At 38.1% G+C, this 15437-nt stretch overlaps 1 protein-coding gene across 2 annotated transcripts in view; it reads left to right on the top strand.

Moving 5' to 3' along the window:
• Window positions 1-15437, top strand: part of agap1 (ArfGAP with GTPase domain, ankyrin repeat and PH domain 1) — a 137935-nt gene that overhangs the window by 10890 nt on the left and 111608 nt on the right. The window lies entirely within an intron of this gene.

Here is a 15437-nt window from a genome sequence, read left to right as displayed (position 1 = left end):
TGTGAGACACTTTTTTTTAATGGATGGGCGCTTTTTTTATTTAACTTCTTTTGGACTGATGCATGCAACACCCGCTGAGTGGCATTAAACAGCTTGAAAGATCAAAGACAATTTTTAATCTAACTCCGACTGGATTCGTCTGAAAAAAGAAAGTCATATACACCTAGGATGGCTCTGGGGTGAGTAAAACACAGCCTAATTTTCATTTTTGGGTGAACTAACCCTTTAATGTGTTTTTACTGATTGGCTAAGCTATCTGATTTGTTAAAACGGTTCCATTTATACTTGGCCACATAAATGTGTCTCCGTAAAATGGATATAAATCTTCAGTTCCTGCGCTATATGCAGAGTTCACGTCAACGAAAGCAACAGATATGCTCTGCATTTTATTCATCATCAGCTAATTTCAAGATCAAAGTTCGCAACATAAGAGAGAGCGGCATCAGCACTGGTAAGATGATAGTCTCACTACTTTTAATGAAGATGAATATGTGTTGAGCATCTGCGACTATGTTTCATTTGCGGCATAACCAGAGAGTAATGGTTTAGCAGTTCCACACAATCTAAGTATTATACTTTTCTCAAAATGCTTCATTTTGAGAATGAAAGTAATGATCAGGACATCACACTTCAGTAAGGATGTCTGTTTTTGGACTGATTCAGTGAATTCACTTAGTGAAGTATTTGCTAGATTGAGTCCACCCTCAATGAATCAGTGAATCTGACTACACTGGTTGTGCTGTGTGGTTTTGCATGCAGCAGTATATACAGCAGTTTCATTTAGGTTTTGTGTCATTTAGGTTAATTAAGTGTCTAGTATATGGATCAGCAGGGTCTTCACTGATCACAAATGCATCCTATTCTTTGGTTCATTACCCCCAGACACCACAGCACGATCCCATTAAACACATGCTGTGTCTGAATTAGGGATGTAACGGTATGAAAAAAAAACAACAACAACAACATTGCATGCTGCTTCTGCGTCAGACTGATGCTGGCTGGACAGGATTTACCGCGAGTTTTCAAAAGCGCGATAATCAAATACGGTTTTGATGATAATTAAATTTTAAACGATAATACTAACCGTCAGGGCATTTTATCGTGATTTATCGTGAAACCGGTAATTGTTCCATCCCTAGTCTGAATACACACCTGCTAGTGTGTGAGAGATACTGAAGATAGAGCAGGCAACCTGACAGCTTTATGACGACTACTGAGTGTTTGGAAGCAGATTACATTCTACTATCTCAGTGTTTATACTCTCGTAGACTCTGATGTGATCCAAGCTGGTATTAAGGTCAGTGTGTGTGTGTTTGTGTCTGAGAGAGGATAAATTAGAGCTGTGTCACATGCTCAGAGGAAACCAGATGCTAAACAGCGGGAGGGAGTTTTGTAGCATTCTTAGTGAACCATTGTCGTGATCATTAGCTAGAATGTTACATTGTGTGATGTTGTGCATGTGTGAGAGCTTCAGTAGCTGTTATTAGATGTGGGTTAGACAGCTGCGTGAGTACAGGTGAACTTGATCATGTTGATCACAGAGTTGAATCAGGCAGACTCAGTTTCTTGTCCCCCACCTGACCTCACAACACTTTTGTTTTCAGTCAGCACTTATACACCTCTTCTTAAGATCGTGAAGACAGTCAGAGGTCCAGATGGTGTCTCGTAGCAGAATGAGGGGAAGACAAATGGAATGTCTCATGTAAAACGAGATTTTCCACTTTTTTTGTCTATAGTACTATAAAAAGTGTGCTGTAAAACAATCAGATATTGTAATTGTATTTACATCACAAACCGTGTGCACAATAACAAATGACCACCCACGTTAAACTAGTATATTTATTATTCAGCAACATGTCCCACAATAATAAATGACAGTGTGAGCTATGCCAGTAAATGAGTTGACCAATGAACACAGGACATTCAGACACACAAATGACACAAGTTAAGTAGCAAGAACTTAAACACATGATAATTTAAAGGTATATTCTACATGTGAATACTGGTGAATTGAATGCTTGTTTGTATAGTATTCTAGCATTTAACATTTTGAATTATCTTTTATTTTTATATATTTTTCAATTTAATTTAAATTTAAAAAAAAATCTTTGTTAATTTTTAATTTATTTTATGTCAGTTGTAGGAATTTCAGTTTTTATTTGATATTTGTTTTTTAATTTATATCAGCATTATTTTTCATTAATGCATAGCATATTTTAATTAATGATTTTTTTAAATAAGACTTTTAATAGTGTTAAGTTGAAAGTAGAGTGAGATTGATAATAACACTTTTCTTTAGATATTATTAGTTATTAGTCATTTAATATCAGTTCTATTGATAAATGAAATAATATAATGTGTCTATAAAGAAAAGCACCCAATATCGATATTCACAGATAGAGGTACTCATTTTACGTACTGTTTAATTACTGAGGTTTTTTTTATTTTTTATTATTGCCATTCCTTCTAAATGAGAAATGTGTAGCCTGACAATTAGACATTACCCAAAAAAAGAGAAATTTGTAAAAAGCATAATAACATGATTATTATGCTTTTATTGTATTGTAATGTTATTTTAGTCTGCATTATTAAATATTATATAGGCTAAATATTAAATATTAGTCTGTATTATTATGATTAGAAATTAAACTCATTGGTTATCGGACATTTAAACAAAAGAAAAGAATAATCTGTACTATTGGTCATAATGCAATATCAGATGGTCTCTAAAAGAAAGTGTAAAAAATGGTCATGTACAACTTATTTATGACTTTTTGATGTAAGAAAAGAAAATAGACTAACATTAACATTAACTTCTATAGTAGGATATGGTCCATTTAAATTGTGTTGAACGACAAGACTTGACCTGTAGTAAGAAGATGTCCCTCACAGATGGAGCGTTTTTCAGTTGCTGTTTTGCATAGGAACTGCTGTTCTGCCCACTGCTTTACTCGGCTCTGGGATTTGAATGAGTTTTTGCCCATCTCTCTGTCTCTGTGTGTGGGTGGTGTGAGGGGTCATAGTGGAAAACTCTTTATTTTTTTTTATGTCATGTCTTTTCCATGGGTGTTTGCTTGTTCTCTGTCCTGTTATCTGTGCATGAAATGGAAAATAAAAGAAGAGAGGGACAGAGCGGTGAGATTTGGCCTGGGAATGTGAAACTGGAGGTGGGGGAAGCCCGCCTGGGTGTGCCAGCTGAGATTTGGCTGCCCAAAAGTTTGGAAAATAGATGTAGAGGTGAAGAGAGCAAGACAGCTGTTCACATCTTCGTCCTAGAAGAAAAATGTACGTGTGTTGTAGTGTTCCAGCAGCTTAACTAATCGTTGAGTATTTCACTGAGATGATGATGATGATGGGTTCAAATCTCCAGAAACAAACAAACAAAAAATATCTTGTGTACTTAATTATATACCTAATGCTCTGCAAGTCATTTTTCTTGATTGTGTACCAAATGCGTAGGCCTAAATTTTGGAGAGCAGGGTGGCCGATGGCCGATAGAAAGCTGCATGGTATATGACAGCACACCATCTAATCTCAAAACATAAGCTGCAGTGAAATGTATATTTATTTTACATTACATTTAAACATTTAAATTAGAAATAAAAATTAATCCATGCGAAAAGCAAACAAACAAAACAAAACTGGAAAATAGCTAAACTTAATTTAGATATAGCAAACAACTTATATCGGTTGATGCTGTTAAATAAAAAAGTAACAGATTGTGCAGTATATATTGTAATATAATGCAAAAATAAAAATTAATAAATTAAATATAAATATAAATTATATTAGTAATTACCTAAAATAAAAAAACATGTTTTTTTGTTTTTTTTTTACATAATTTTAAATTTAACCTACAAATACAAACAATTTACTATTATTTTGTTATCCATCCATCCATCCTCATATCTAGGTAGATAGTACCTAGTTAATTTGTGCTTTGGATGATTAGTGTTGATCATTTTATAGAAGGTGGAGTATTCTTACTTTTGTGACCAAACATTTGTGAGTTTGTTTTTTGCCATTTTCATTATATAACAAAGTAGAGGTTGTATCATCACTTTTATTTTACTGGATCATTATGCACAAGCATTATAGCTTTTAAGCTCTGTCTCTTTTCTGATTGCACCACCATGGCGCCACAGTTACCTAGTATTATGTCTGTCACCTCTACAGTGAAGGACAGCTGTGGTCTGCCACCTCTCATGCTCATGTTCTGCATCCCTATAAGTGCCTGCCAGGGCACCTGTGCCAAGGAATTAAGCCACATCTGCATGTTTTCCCAGAGTGTTAGTTGCAGCTGCATAGAACTGATAGCAGCACCCAAGCATTTCTGTGGCTTACATCCAGAAGTGGGATCAGAAGGAAGAACATCTTGTGTGGCGTTAGGAATTCACAGCTCTGTGTGTGGGAGAGCAGTTGGCGTGTCTTTGATATTTTCTGCAGGTGTCACCTGTTCAGGCAGCCGATGAGCATGATAATCATAGGAAAGGACAAGAGACAATCAGCTTGAAAATACTTGCCATTTTCAATACAAAATCTTAAGCTTACTGCAGAGTTCCACAATATTCTGTTTATCTTCATAACTTCTTGTGCATCATCAATGTCCCATCTTGCCTTTTGGTTTTGTGCACAGGTATACTTAGCTGTTCAGACTCTTCTTGTCATCTGCCTGTCTCAGTGAGGTTGACTTCCTGTCTGTCCTGTCGGTTCTTGTGAGAAACAGTGGCTTTATAAGGACTGAAATATTCTTAGAAAGTGTGATAAGGACAATCAGGCTTGAACCCTACAACCTTGCAATCAAAGGGCGTTCCAAAGCAAGGCCCTGTAATGAAAGTTTATAATCAGAACTCAAAACGTTTGTTGTGGCTAAAGGCTGAAATCAAAATTTTCTTTAGTTTTAAGTTTGTCGATAATTTTGTGTCTGCGGACTGTGCACATGCAGCCCAGTTTTTGTAACAGTGCGCCCATGTGTGCATGTTCCAATAAAAGTGACATAAGATGAAGGTGGACAACAATTATGAGGAGGGCAGTAGGACTGGGTATTAATTCAGATTTTCTAATTCGAATCACAAGCTCTCGGTTCGATTTTATTTGATTCTAATTCATTTAGGTATATTTGAATTATAATGTCCATTTTGCTTTCCTGTTAAAAAAGCTAGCTCTGATAATGGAGTAAATTACTCATATTTTGAACTATTTATTAAAAGAACATGTTTTACGGTCATGCAGTACGTTTTTGGATTCGCTAAAAAGAACCAGCCCATAACAGTCATTACTGTACAGTCAAACTACACTGTTCGCATTGTATGTTTTTTATTTTTTATTTTTTTTTGCATGCAGCCTTCGAGGACAACTTAGCACAGCAAAGACGTTTCTTGCTGTAATTTTGTTTTCATTGCATCAGATTCAATACAGACTGCAAACTCACATTTACCACTCACGTTAAATATCAGGTTAAAAATTTGTATTGCTGTTGTGCTGCTGAAGATTCAGCAATGGAGGAGCAGTGATGGTCGATGGAGTTTAGTTTAAAAGGCTAGAACTTTTTTTCAACTTTGTACAAGATTTAATAGGAAGTGAAAAAAGGAAGCAGTCCCCGGGTTTGAGCATGGGGAGTAAATTGCCTTTGGCCTGTAAGTGTAAGCAAAGGCCATGGGTTTACCCTGGCCAATTACTCAGGATGTAGCAGGGAAACACTTCTGCCATTGTGTGTAAGTGTCTAGGCAGATATTGCTCACTTCATGTGTTTTTGTTCACCTTCTGAAGAGGTCACATCCTCTTTGAAGCTACAGTCAGGTTATTCCTGCTTGTACAGGTGAGTGTTGTGTGTGTAAATTCCCTTCTCTGTCATCATGCCCCTTTAAATTCTGCCAATGAGCTCATTTTCTGCGCATTACTTCCCAAAGCAGCACTGGCTTTCCACTGAGCCAAGCATTTCTGCCACCATCCGTCCTGTAGCTTTTTTTTCTCGTTCTCCTGGTCCCTTTCCTCCCGTCCTTGGCTGGTGTCTCTATCTGCAAGCTTTCCATGCTCAGTTCTGGATCTGTGCCTGGTAGATTATGGTCACAGTGACCCTGATTGGTCACTAGCAGATGTCTTGATGTCTGCCCGCTCACAATCAGTGCTCACAATGGCCCCTTCTGTACAAGAAGCATTTCCAGTGGACGACTTTTTTAAAGTGCTTTTATGACTCTCATCAATGATTCATGAGAAGCATCTTTGCAGTCCGTGCCTTTTGGCAGGAGAACATGGTCTGCATGAAGACTTTTCTGTATTGTACTAATACACAACAAATCTTCATTGACCCTTCTAGTCTTAATACCCTGATATACTTAAAGATGACTGAATAACTAATATGTATGAGGTAACTTTGAACAAAATCTTGCTGAAACAAAGGTTGTTTCCTATTTTGTTTCTTTGTTTTGAGACAGCTCAGCATCACACTTTCAAAGTGCCATTGGTCCATGAATTCATGCAGTGTTTACAGACTCCGTGTTTTTCGATTGCCAATAATAGCTCAAAGGATAACATGATTTCCAATGGAATTCACCAGGTCATACAGTCATGCTGTGTATTGCTGCTTTTCTATGATAATCAGGTAAACTACTGTGTGTGCAAGGGCTCACTTATAGGAACTCATGTATTGTACACCTACTCATAGGTACACATTAAAAAATACTTGCCTCTGAGACAGCAAACATAGATATCTGACACCTACTTTAAGTCTCTACGGTCTCCGCAGACGTACTACACCCTAGGGCTGCATGATATTGGAAAAAACTCACATTGCGATAATTTATTTTTCTGCAATATATATTGCGATATGAAAAAAAAAATCACCAAATGTCTTGAATAGATTATTTGGAAAAATAATAATGATTGGGGTGATTTTGTAGGCGAGTAAATCAGCATAGGAAATAAACAAATTACAAGCATAGATAAATATAACAGAACAAAGATACAAATTAAATAAGTAACAGCATATTTTTCAGGTAAGTCTAACAGTATCCAGGTACAGAAATTGAATAATCAAATGTAAAATAACACTGCATAGTCTTCACTGTATCTACACCGTACGCGAGCGGCGCAAAATACAATTAACCCATTATAATCAGTGATGCTGCTGTGTGACTGTCTACACTGGATGTGGTGCGGCACGACAAATCACAGACAGTAAATTGATGCCGCGTTCTCTTTATGACGTACTGACACAAAGTTCAAATAATTGGCAACGGTCGCTTTGTCGCGGCCAGTGTAGACGGACTTTGGGGCCGTTCACATGCTGCGCCTAAAAACGCGTGGGAAAACGCCAGTCGCACCGCTTTCTCCTTCTTTCCAAAGCGCTCGGGAGCTTGCACTTTCGTGGCATCTGCTGTTGCTAAGCAACCGTGACCTGCACTCTCCACGACGACCCAGAAGTGTCAACAAAGGATAAACGGATTTCCAGCACTGAAAATCGCATGCAGTAACTCTGCTACTAAATGTATTTAAAATGGGTATCTCTGTACAGCTGTTGCGTCTGGTGTAGACACCGTATCTGTGTGTGAGCAAAGAAAACAATCAGTATAAATATAAGTAGCCTATACTAAACATCGCACATCATGCGATGTGACTATCGCGGAACACTATAAGGTGTAACGTTACAGGTCGGCTGATCTGGTTTCGTGGTTAAAGTTAAACTTTTCGACATGTTTCCGCAATGTTGTCTGGGATTTGGCAAAAGGAGAGTGGGACGGTGGGCGGTGCTCGGGGTGGTGACTGAAGGCGGTGACTGTGTAGTTCTGATGTCAACTTTTTATGGAAGTCACAACGGTTCGTGAAAAATCACAGCTACTTGATGCAGGCTGTGTGAATTTTACTGTGGACTGACTGTTTTGAAACTTATATGGTAGTTAAATAGCCCCTAGACCTCAGTTATCGTGAAAAAAGCCAGGAAATTTCAGTTTTGACAATATGGGACCTTTAAAATATCAGATCATTTGAACTTTTCATAACAAGGCAAGGTTGTAAAATGCCATACGGATGTGGCTTCCCAAAACCTCAGTATTATTATTCTTATGAAATAATAATTTATGACATTACATAGATAGATAGATAGATAGATAGATAAATAAAAAATGTACATTTAAGCAAATTGTGCTAATATTTCTTATTTTGTTGCATCATATGACTTTTTTGGAGTCATTGAATTGAAACCTTTCTGGAAAATGTTACCAAAACCATATGAATCCAACATTAAAGCATCTTTTCTTTGTCGTGGATGCTTTTATATGTCATTGACCCTTTAGATATGTGAGCCCTCCATCACATAGTAATACGGAGTAGATGACTTACCGTATAATCTATCAGTTCCCATGCTTACTGGACACAAGACTTGCTAATTTCAAATGACCTACCTGTACAAAGCCAAAAGCCAGTCTAAAGTCATACTAAAGGGGTCAAACGTAGTAGGAATTCACCACTGTCAATCTGAGAGTGATTGGTTGCTGTCGGTATGTGCACACACACCTACGAGATTGAGGTCAGAGCCATCTTGCACATAAATGAGAACCAAGGTCCTTGATAATGGTGACCATAAATAAAGCAGCCACACATATCAGGACATAATTACCAAATCAGTCAGCGAGACCCATTACTGTAAGTGTGCTGGCACAGAACCCAGGCGCGCACACTCTCACTCCTCTTCCCATTTGCGCAAACAACTCCAACTGTCACCCAGATCCGAGTGTATTTTGGGAACTTGGTTAAAATATTAACTGAAGAGGCGCCCATTAATAAAGTGTGAAACCCTATCTCCACAGCTACCTTCTTACCGGTAAATACAATTACATTATTACAGAGCAGATCTGAGTCTACTTCTCATCAGGAATACTAATGACTTTAACAGGCAATTTACAGCAAGACTGAACCAAATTACCATAAATCCAGGAATCTGCAACACAATTAACCTAACACACCATAAGACCATCTCATTTACTCTGGAATTATCTGGAATATTCTTAAGATAAACCCTGGATATATCAACAAGGCTCATTTACTCCATCTCTTTCTCCATCCTTCATCACCCTTCCTGTGTCCACTGCGAGTTAAATAAGCTTTTTGCCTCGGCTGATGAAGTGTGTGTGTGTGTGTGTGTTTGTGCACAAAGAGCCAAAGGGTGGTGCTGTATCTGGCTCTCTTCCACCTCCTCTACATACCACTGAGTCAGCTATAATGTGACTCAGTGCAGGAAGGCGCCCACAGAGTCGCACCAGCACACACAAACTGGCTTTTGCACCAACACACACACATTGGGCCATACACACACCGTTTCACACTTTTGGCAAAAGGAGAGTGGGACGGTGGGCGGTGCTCGGGGTGGTGACTGAAGGCGGTGACTGTGTAGTTCTGATGTCAACTTTTTATGGAAGTCACAACGGTTCGTGAAAAATCACAGCTACTTGATGCAGGCTGTGTGAATTTTACTGTGGACTGACTGTTTTGAAACTTATATGGTAGTTACATAGCACCAAGACCTCAGTTATCATGAAAAAAGCCAGGCAATTTCAGTTTTGACAATATGGGACCTTTAAACCGCATAAACACATTTCATTACACCAAATACACCAAATAATGTTCTTTTTAGCAACATCATATGACCCCTTTAAACAATAGAAATGAAGTGCAGGGCCCCCATCAAGAACATTTTTATTCACTTTTGTTGCCGTTTTTGCCACAAACCCTGGTTAAATTCTGATCTTAGCGGTCAACAAGGCTTGCAAGGGCAACCAATGATCGGGTTCTTCTGGGTTGCTGTGATTTTAGATACAGCTGGCTTCCTACCCTGGTTGCCGTCCATGAGCTGTCAATCAACAGCGTGCGCAAAACCACACACCACAATTGATAGCAAACAGCTGGCGAACGCAAACACTCAGTGTGACTGATTGATGAGGGTGAATTCATATACATTTACAAATCCACCGCCTGGATTTTGCCGAGCATCCGAAGAAAAACACGTCCCACACTCAGATGGAAAAAAGCCAGATAATGATGGGACCCGATAACAGAATTGTGGGGGATGGGGTTATTGTGGAGGGTGTTCCAGTTCAGTTTCAATGACCCATGACCATTTCCTCTCTGGTTGGGTCTCTTACAATTAACTGAAGGATTGCCCTGCCTCGCTTCTCTTCTCCGGATGCTGAAGAGTGACTCTTGTGGCTGGTGTTATCCACTGTTTGTTTGGCTATTGTTTAGCTGACAATAGGCCAGATCAACGGCTGCAGGAGGCTAACTGATGAAAGCTTTTCATGGCGATAAGTCTCGCTTTCAGCAGACGCTGTGAAACAAGAAGTCAGCCGGAACTGTGGCGCGTGGCGCGTGTGTGTGGGGCAGGGCTTATTAAGCAAACATAAATATTCATAGTGGCTTCATCCACTGTTTGATGTTGTACATTCAAGTTTTGTTATTTATCAACACATCTTGAACAGAAATGTCTCATTTTTAGAGATTTACTTAGTTTAATTTTACGGACCATAAAAAGAACAAATTACCTGTTTACAGGGCATTGCGAGTTACTGAGGGCTTTCCCCTAATGTTCTGATGTTTATCTTGGAGTCTGTATGTAAAATAACCTGTCAGGCGAGTTACTCGGGCACCATGTAAACACATAGTCTCACACAGAAGAGAAAACATCCTCCCTGTGAACAGGATTATGAGTCTCGACTGTGAACACTGCTAGCATCTCATTGAGATGATGAAGTTGACCTTAATTGCTTTGATTGAAACTAATTAGTGGGCTCTTGGTTTCGAAGAGCCTCATTGGCAACACCGTTTGATATGGGGGATGCTTAATTGCGAATGTGTAAAGAAGGGAGTTGCTTATTTGCATATGGTCGAGAATGTTTATTATTTGGGTATTCAAGTGAAATTATATTTTCGTTTATGTATAAACAGCAGTGATCTCTTGTAACCCCTGTGCTGAGAGCACAATGAGAAATGAATAGCAGCCTGCGGGGTTTGACAGGGAGAGGGGGATGAATGAATGAGTGGTTATGGGTTTGATGCCGTTTATGAGAAGCCAGTGACTATTTGTCATCGTCAGTCTCTCGTTAACCCACCGTCAGACACACACACCTCCCCCCACTGCCTTCTGAAGCACGAGCTGCCCTCAGGATATGGGGCCCGACCCTCACCCACACTATGTAAGCGTGTGTGTATACGCATCTCATTATGTATGCAGCGTGCAGTAAAATTGATAATGTTTCTCGGCACACAGAGCAATTACAGTTTTGTATAATTATTTCATTAATTTGTGAGTCAAGGTTTGGCCTGAGACCCCAGCAGGGGTCTGTCATCGCTCAACCTGCTGTTGGGAATGGGATACTTTCTGTCTCGGCTCACTTTCATACTTTTTTTTATCCCGTTTTCTGTTTCTTTATTGTGTAATTGTTAAAACTCGTTTCTTTATCCCTACATCTAAATATGTATAGTATCTATGAGTATACATATCACTACAGGGCTCGCAAAATTTCAAAATCCCTGGTAGCCCTTCGGGCAGGTACTCTTCAGATTTTGGTAGCCCGCAAATTAATTTAACTAGCCCAAATAAAAAAATACCTTTTTTTTTTTCAATATAGAAAATCAGATAGGAGTTTAAATGTCTTTAAAAGTTTTTATGGCCTTAAGTTTGATACAACTCACTTTAGGAGTTTTTAAGGACCCGCGGGAGATCTGCATTTAAGATAGCCGGTCGGGCAGATTGGTGATACATTTTGGTAGCCCGACTGGAAAACACAATAGCCCCGGGACGTCGGGCTAGTGATTTTGCGAGCCCTGCACTGTGTGTACTTAATGTATGGTATGTAAAAAGCAGTTTGTCAAGCAAATAGTATGTGACGTATGTGAGTTTATGCCCCATCTATTCTTTTATTCAAAAATGCATAAAAAATGCAGATAATGCATACAGTGAGTACGTCTTGACTTTTTGTAATTAAAATCCATTTTGATATTTTTTGAGGGCATAAAGTCACATATGTCAGTGTGATACACCTGGCCTGATATCATAATGAAGAAAAAAAGCCCCAATTTGTTTTGGCACAATTTTATTTTATTTATTTATTTACTTTTTTTTACAAAATGCATATTTTAACAAGCATTCTTATTAATATTTGCAAATCATTTTGTCTGACAAATCAAAATCATGTTGTCTACCTAACAAAATGGTGTGTTGCACCCAACATGCAAAACCTGTATGCACTCATGACTTTGTGTTAAAGTCAGTAAGTGTTTTAAAATATCCTAGTAAATTTGGATATTAATAAAAAATATTAATAAAATGTGACTTTTTATGACAAGGTTATTAACTAATTCATGCATTGAATTTATTTAATACACGAGTTTCACAATTTGAGTTGAATTACTGAAATAAATGAACTTTTCCACGACATTCTAATTTATTGAGATGCACCTGTATGTCATAAATTAGTTTGAACACTTTTGAAAGTGTACTCACATGTATTCAAGGAATAAGAAAAATACATTACATTTTACTTGGTTACAGCACTTGATTTTTAATGTCATTTAATTGGAACTTTTCTTGTTTTTCAGAAATGGATAGTACAAAGCGTAAATTAAAAAAAAAACTTGGCAAACGTGTTTTAATCTAGATTTTTTGGAAGAATTTTCCTTTTCTATATAATAGTATTCATCATTCTTATTTATCATTGATCCATGTCTGAATATGCAGTATTTATGTACTTTAGGTGAACAATTTCTGGATGACCAACTACATCTGCTGAGGTTCTCATGTGTCGGACCATAGTCTCCTCACTCCTCCACCTGTTTTGTCCTGATTGGCGGAAGGTGAAGCCGTCTCTGAGACAAGGACGAGAGGCGCTCTGTGTTTAAGTGTGCCGTCTGAGGAGGATGTGTCGGATTGCCATTGTTGCATTTCTTGGAAAGCCCCGTCTTGTACCCCCACCCCTCACCTCTTCACCTCACTCAAGGAAACGAAAAAAAAATAAACAGGCATGGATAATGGCACTCTTACAAACGATCTGTTCCTTCAGTCCCTGGTAGTGTGATTGTTCTTGACAGCAGTGTGTCTGTTCTTGATGATTAATGCCACAGCTGCACTGCTTTGTTTTAGACCCTGTAGGCATTGTTGTTTTCTGGGCATTAATTCCTTGCCTGTCTAAAATGAAGAAAAGGACACTACATTTTATATCGCCACATATTGGTGTAGTTACATGTTACACAACTTCATGTTTTTTAAATTTTCATCTCCTTCATTAGTGTCTTCTCCTGCTCATATAGCTTTCATCTTGCCATTAGACACCGCAGGCTGGCACAGAGCAGCGGCGCGGAAATGGCGCCTGGCATCTTGGCCCTGCTTACAGACCTTCCCAACAGCCTCTCAGATTCCTGCCATGACTGTGGTTTGTATTAATGCTCTCATCAACGAGTGATGACACACAGGAACTAGGGTTGTGATGGTGAGGAAATTTTCCCACCGGTTAATCGACGTGTGACAACACTGGTAATACCGGTATCACCCTTGGGGTGGGGGGTGGGGTTGTTAGTTCGTTTGAGTTTCCCTCTTTTCTTCGCTTTCAAATAGCTTGTAAAAGTGCCGTGCGCATTTTACTTTCACTTTCAAATTAGTGGCAATTCGGCGTTGATTCAATTCAAGCAACAACAACGTCAAACTCAGAACTTTTATTAACAAAACGAATAAAAATACACCATATATGCCTAATAAAATAACAAATTACTTAGGCTACACAAAGTTTAAATAGGTATATAAAGCTGAAAATCAGCAAACACTGTGGAACCAAATAAATAAGAAACAGAGAACGTTTATTAGCAAAACGAATAAGAACGCTTGGAGGCACGGCATATACACCTTGATGTAAAATAAAATATTTAAACTTTGTGTATTTTATTTAAAGTAATCAGCAAACACTGTGGAACCAAATAAATAAGAAACAAATGTTTAAAAAAACTCAAGGCTTTTCAAAATCGAAAATATTGCCAAACAGGCGCCTTTGCATTTCCTTTCTAAACAATCTTCCGCCATCGTCTTGTCTTTCTCACCTCACTCTTGCCAGTCAGCTCGACTCGCTCTCCTCACGATAAATAAAATCGGACTCCTGTCGTTCGCGCACGGTTCGGCACGCTGCATTGAGCGTTTAGTTTTTAAAAGTGTCTGTCCTCTAACTGAACTAGGCTAAATTATTTTTGTTACTATAAAAAAAATCAAAACGACGGTGGGGGGTGGTGCTGCGGTAGGCAAATGACGTTAACCGGTGTTGCAGCTTAACACCGGTATAACCGAAAACACCGTCTATCGCAACAAGCCTAACAGTTACCCATAGGAGTGCATGTAAGCAGTTTATTGTGAGGTTTATATATTGTCGGGACAGGTGCTTATGGACTTTTGTAATCATTTTGCACAATTTGGACAAACTGAAGCTGTCAGTTATGACCCTTGATATGGTAAAGTTGATAAATTTTAAAATCCATTGAAATCAATCAGTGAGGAAGGAGAACTTTTGCAGTGATGAAAATCTCACAGAGGTGGAATGCCTGTGCTTTTGGAAATTCAGTTCAGTTCCTGCTTTGTTTAAAATGGTTGCCTCTTTCTTTTTTTCGTCTTCAAAAAGTAATGTTCAGATTTATCTCTGTCAGATGCTTCCTTTGAGCAAATGTTTTTAGTGACAAGTTGTCTTAAGAAATTCCTCTGAATTTGCTTGGTTTAGGTTTTCCTGACCCTAATCAGTTGCATTTATTGTTTATGTAAGACATGTTCTCGTCTCGCGAAAAAGGCACAGATATTAATTGATTCTTCACATGTTGGATTGTTTGTCATGATTTCTGATTCAATTCTGATTTGCCATCACATTCACGGGCAACAGACATATTGTGATTAATTTCAATCCTCAACTGCTGCAAAACACATAAATAAGTATACACTACCATACAAAAATTTGGGGTCGAAAGTCTTTTGTGTTTACTGAGGCTGCATTTATTTGATAAAATACAGTAACATCAGTAATAATGTAAAATATTAGTTCAATTTAAAAATGGTTTTCCATTTTATTTTTTGAAATATAGTTGTAATATATTTTATACAATATAATCTCATGCAAAGCTTCAGTGTCACTTCTTCCTTTAGAAGTCATTCCAATATGTTGATTTTGTGCTCTTATGTATTATCTGTAGGGCTGGGTAAAAAATATAGATATCTCGATTTTAATCGATTCACATTTTTACGAAACAATATCGATTCTTAAATCCCAAGAATCGATTAGTCTAGCCTGTGTTCAGTTAATGAATCGAATCGCAAACTTGTGAATGAGAATCTAATCGAATCGTGAAATTTGTGTCAAAACCCAGCCCTAATTATCGGTGTTGAAAATAGTTGTGCTTTATTTTTGTACAGGAATTTTGGATTA

Source organism: Sinocyclocheilus rhinocerous, unplaced genomic scaffold, assembly GCF_001515625.1.
Source record: "Sinocyclocheilus rhinocerous isolate Xijiao unplaced genomic scaffold, SAMN03320098_v1.1 scaffold806, whole genome shotgun sequence".
NCBI classification, from domain to species: Eukaryota; Metazoa; Chordata; class Actinopteri; order Cypriniformes; family Cyprinidae; genus Sinocyclocheilus; species Sinocyclocheilus rhinocerous.
Note: the sequence above shows the minus strand (reverse complement) of the source record. Positions and strands in the feature narration are given on the sequence as shown.